The following is a 5,906-nucleotide window of genomic DNA, read 5'->3' on the forward strand; positions in this document are numbered from 1 at the left end:
CAAGAATAGCTAATGGCATACCTGCCTCTCATTTGAAAATGTGGCTTCTACCATTCGGGCTATTTTTTTTAAGGTATTTATTAAGTGCTAACTATGGGAGAGTACAAAACGGCAGAGTTGGTAGACATATTTCTTGCCCACTTACAGTCTAGAGGGGGAGACAGACATTAATAGAAACAAATAATTTAGAATATATAATTTAAAGATATGTACATAAGTGCAGTGGGGTTGAGGGTGCTTAATTGGAAAAGACCTCTTGGAGGAGATGTAACCTTATTTCTATGGTTCCATTTATTTCTGTTGTCTTCTCAGTTCAGAGTTTCCTCTTGCTTCAAGTTCCCAATTCAATATAAAGTAATATTCCACTCATAAAGCGTGTCAACACTAAGATGCCAATAAATGCTCACATAAGCAAACCTGAGTATGACAGGATATGTATTAAAGAAATTATGAACTGATAATTTTCAGAACAGGTCTATTTTGAGGATTATGATGCTTCATATTTCCTCGTAGGTGTCTTCGTTCAATCATTCAATCAATCATTGGTAGTTATGGAGCACTTAATCTGTTCAGAACACTGAACTGAGTATTTGGGAGAGTACAGTAGTGTTAGTAAACTCAATCCTTGCCCTCAAAGAACTTACAAACTATCAGGGGAGACCGACACTAGAATTAATCACAGCTAGGAGGAACTGACTAACATTGAACCATCTATGAGGTGCGGGTGTCATTTTGCCTTGTATTGGTTGGTTGCTATTGTTTGATGTGAGTTTAGAGCATCAATTAATCAATCATATTTAGTGAGCACTTTCCATGTGCAGAGCACTGTCCTAAGCACTTATGAGAGTACAATAACATCAGATTATGAAACCTGAAAGCATAATGAACCTTGTAAGGAACATCACCTTTTAACAGGCTTTATTGAGCACCTATTTCATTCAGGAGCACTATCACAGACTGTACCCTTTTTTAAAAAGAAATGGTATCCGTTAAGTGCTTAGTATGTGTAAGGCACTGTTCTAAGCGATGGGAAAGATACAAGTTCGTCAGGTCGGACACAGTCCCTGTCCCATATGGGGCGCAGTCTAAGTTAGAAGGGGAAGAATTTAATCCCCATTTTACAGATGATGAAACTGAGGCACAGAAAAGGGAACTGACTCAGCCAAAGTCACAGCAGGCAAGTGGCAGAAGCAGGATTAGAACCCAGGTCCTGTGACTCCTCAGGCCCATGTTCTATACACTTATCCACATTGCTTCCTTTGTGCATCCTTCCACAATATACTCTGTTTGAGGAAAGGGGCAAACAAGGTGGTTGAAAAATTCCATCTTTGTCACTCACTCAGATTATCATCAATTGTATTTATTGAGCACTTACTGTGTGCAGAGCACTGTACTAAGCGCTTGGGAAGTACAAATTGGCAACATATAGAGACAGTCCCTACCCAACAGTGGGCTCACAGTCAATGAACAGATTATGTTCATTGGAGAATTGCTCCTGGTGGACTTGAATCTTGCAGGGATCCAGCCAATAGCCAATTATCAAACTTAAAGAGCCCCTACCTGGAACATAAGAATACTGTCTGGCAAATGCTAACGAAAACAGGACCCAAGCTTCTCCTTTCTTCCGATTGCAAATCCGGTGCCTGAGAAATGTCCTTAGTCTCAGGCCTTCCAAATCAATCTAAAAGTAGAGGCGATCAGGCTGTGTAGGCTTCTGAAATAAAAAAAAGTGCTCTGCTTCCATCACCAGCATGCATGCGTCAACACTGACAAGTACTGAAGAGAAAGAAACAGACTCATTGCAGCAGTATTAAAATCTGACAAGCTTATGATTATGGGAAAATTTCAACATGCAGGTGGGTAACGATACCAAAACAAGGCAAAAAGGAATCAGACTACTTGGGATTGGAAAGCATAATAAAATGGTCATTCTTCCTCAACAATTGTACCAAAAATCAACTCATATATGCACAGGGAACATGTCTGCTAATTCTGTTGTTTTGTATTCTCCCAAAAGCTTAGTACAGTGCCTTGCACCCAGTAAGCACTCAATAAATACCACAGATTGGTAAATACCACCAAAATGAATCTCCAACAGTGAAATGTCCACTGACTTAATTGTCCTTTGCTCATCAAAGAGCAATGCCCATTCGATGAACACATCTGTGTCTTTTACTGCTTATTATATATTTAGACTCTTTTAAAGTTAGCATAATTATACAAATTTTGTCAAACACAAAGAAAGAATCTGCACACTTGCAATTTTAAGTGGAAACGATGAACAGGAAAACAATAGCTTGTCATCTGGGACAGCTCAGATTTCCTCCTATGCAAATTCCGGGGCAGCGTTTTCAATTCTGCATTTTAATCAATAGGTGGCAATGAACATTCCTTCCTCCATTTAATGAAAGATTAGAATAGACCCTGCTGAAACATGAAACTCCATCTCCTACTGCATCTGGATGTTCTGCCTTACAGTTAAAAAGTAGAAAGGTAGGTATGATTACGGGGAAAAGCTCAGCAAATCGGTACTCAGCCTCGGCCTCGGCTTTGGGCTTTCTCAATTGGACCTCAGTTCTCAAATGGGGAGGTGATTTGAAACTCTTGGATGAATGATAAATAGCTGCTCTAATCGATCTTTAATAGCCTTCTCTGTAAAGAAAGTTCATTTATTAGAAAGGGAAGACAAATGAGGTAGGAAAAATCGCCATTTTTCCATTATGGTGTGCGTTTTTGTTTTTTTTTTCCTTCCGAGGGGTGGCTTTCCATTCTTTTCAGGCTCTGGTCAATTCCGAAGGCCCCATCTATATGGAACGGTGTTTGGTTGGTAGCAAATTTTCAATGAAGAAATGTAGTTGAATAATTCAATGGATTGTACCTTTATCTGTATATACACCTGGCCTTCAGTTTCACAGATGATCCTACTGACAGTGAGGTAGTACCCGCTTGCGTGAGAGTGGCTAAAAAGATGGATGTGGAACCGAAGTGGAAAGAACCTGGGCTTGGGAGTCAGAGGTCATGGGTTCTAAGCCCAGCACTGGCACTTGTCAGCTGTGTGACTTTGGGCAAGTCACTTAACTTCTCTGTGCCTCAGTTACCTCATCTGTAAAATGGGGATTAAGACTGTGAGCTCCATGTGGGACAACCTGATCACCTTGTATCCCCCCAGCACTTAGAACAGTGCTTTGTACATAGTAAGTGCTTGACAAATACCATAATTATTATTATTATTATTATTATTTTTAGGTGAGTACAGATACATATCGTCACTGTGGATTTGTCCCACATCGGTCCTGTCTATGACTCTGCCTCTTGATCTTCATGAACCTTTTGCTCTAAGAGAGCAAACCCTTTCCAGGTTTCTGCCCACCAGGCTGGCTTGTGTCCTTCAGGGACAGAATGGCCTATTGGAATGAGCACGGGCCCAGAAGTCAGAGGACTTGGGTTCTAATCCTGGCTCCACAACTGCGATTGAATGAATGAATGAATGAACTTCTCTGCTGTGTGACCTTGGACAAATCATTTAACTTCTCTGTGACTCAGTTTCATCATCTGTAGATTGGGAGTGAAATGCCTGCTCTCCCTCCTAATTACGCTGTGAGCCTCATGTGGGATGGGGCCTGCATCTGACCTGTTCAACTTGTATCTATTCCAGCAGTTAGTACAATGTTTGACACACAGTAAGCACTTAACAAGTACCCCAGTTATCATCATCATTATTATATATTATCCATTCTCTTCATATGCCTCATTCAGAGGAGCTGTGTTGCTGTGAACATTACTTGCACTAGATTGCAAGCTCCTTAGGGGCAGGGATATGTCAAGTGACTCCATTGTACTGTACTCTCCCAAGATCTCAGTCCAGTGTCCGGCACAGAGTAAGCACTCAATCGATACCATTGATTGATTGCCAGTGAGCTGACTACATTCCAGGACTTCATTGTTGGTAATTTGGTCCTATATATTTGATGTTGAGTGAGGGTTGTAGGTGGAGCTGATGAAACTACTCTAGATATTTTTAAGAAAAAAGGAACCAAGATTATGAAAATGGTACTATCCACCATGTCCTCCAGAAAGAAAGTCTCGTGCTTGAAATTGAAAAATTGAGGAGGCATGGAAAAAATGGCAGTAGCCAGTCTCCTCTAGATTGTAAACTTGTTGTGGGCAGGGAATGTGTCTGTTACATTGGTTATATTGTTTTCTCCAAGTGCTTAGTACAGTGCTCTGCACACAGTAAGCATTTAATAAATACAACTGACTGACATGTCCCAAGGCATGGAACCACCCTAAAACAGGGTATTTTCTTAGGTAATAGGAATATAGATTACCCTTGTAGTCTCAACCTTGAAGTGAAAGAAAAGTTGTCTTTCAAGAGGATGTTGATGACAACAGCCATTCTGGCATTGGACTTAGCATGATCCACGGGGCTGGTACTTGACTTCTTGTGGATGGAGATGATGGTTTTCTTCCTGTCATTCCTACTCTCACTATGATTAGAGTGCAGTCTCAGACCACACACAAAGATTGTTTCAGCTGTCTGCAGGAGATGCGATGCAGCTGCTATGCCCAGATTCAACTGCATCAGGCAGCAGTCTGTCAGCCAATGCTCACCAACAGCTGTTGGGGCCACTTTAAAGAAAGTAAACATCAACTTTCCTTGACCTGCTGGCAGTAGATGGGACATCAGAGAACAAGCGAGACTAATTCCCATGAAGTGGAGCCCCCTTGTCCTAGAGAAGAAATTCCGAGGATCTGACATATTATGAGAGAACTAAGAAGAATCTGAGAAGAATCACGTGATATGGACATGGTACAATTTCAAAAGATAATTTTATCCATATGAGCAGCATTGTCTAGTGAAAAGAGCACAGGCCTTGGAGTCAGAGAACCTGAGTTCTAATCCAGGCTCTGCCAAGTGCTTGCTCTGTGACCTTGGGCAAATCACTTCAGCACTTAGAACAGTGCCAGCGCTAAGAACAGTGCTTGGCATATAGTAAGTGCTTACCAAATACCATAATTATTATTATTCCCTGTGCCTCTGTTTCTTCAATTGTCAAATGGGGATTCAGTCCTACTCCCTCCTGCTTAGACTGTGAGCCCCAACTTTATCAGGGACTGTATCTGACCTGATTAACTTGTACTTACCTCAGCCCTTAGGATAGTGACACATAGCTCTTAACAAATATAATAATGGTAGCAATAAATAATAATAATAACTATTGGGGATCAGGTGAGTCAGACACACTGTAACTCAGACATGCATGTGACAGTTCTGATTAGGATGGCTTCCACTCACCAAAATCTCAAAAACTGATAAAGGACACCCATTTGGCCTTTGAGCATCACAAACATCTGGAAGCCCTGAGGTGTCTGGTTCTGGATCACCTCAGCTTTTTTCTTTCTGGGACCTGCAGCTGGGACCTTGTTGGGGGAACTTCAGACCTCGTTGCCAAACATCACTAAAGCCCACAGCCCTAGAAAAGAGCCAATTGCCATTTTGTGACCTGATGCCCTTTTACCTCCAGATTATTGTTATTAATCATTATCGTTATCATGGTATTTGTTAAGTGCTCACTATGTGTCCAGCACTGTTTTAAGCACCAGGGTAGGTGCAAGATAGCCAGCTCAGACACAATCCCTGCCTCACAGTCTAAAGGGGAGGCAGAACAGGTATTGAGTTCCTACTTTACAGATGAGGAAACTGAGGCACAGAGAAGTTTAGTGACTTGCCCAAGGACACTCAGAAGGCAAAGTTGCAGAGCCAGGATTAGGACCCAGGTCCTTTGGCTCCCAGGCCCGTGCTCCTTCCTCTAGGCCATGCTGCTCCTCAGGTTGTTTCGGTTTCCCCCTTTCTCCTCCAGGGTCCTCTTCAGCCTCCCTGCTGAGACCAGGGCTCATCTATGCTG

Source organism: Tachyglossus aculeatus, chromosome X4 (genome assembly GCF_015852505.1).
Source record: "Tachyglossus aculeatus isolate mTacAcu1 chromosome X4, mTacAcu1.pri, whole genome shotgun sequence".
Classification (NCBI taxonomy): Eukaryota; Metazoa; Chordata; class Mammalia; order Monotremata; family Tachyglossidae; genus Tachyglossus; species Tachyglossus aculeatus.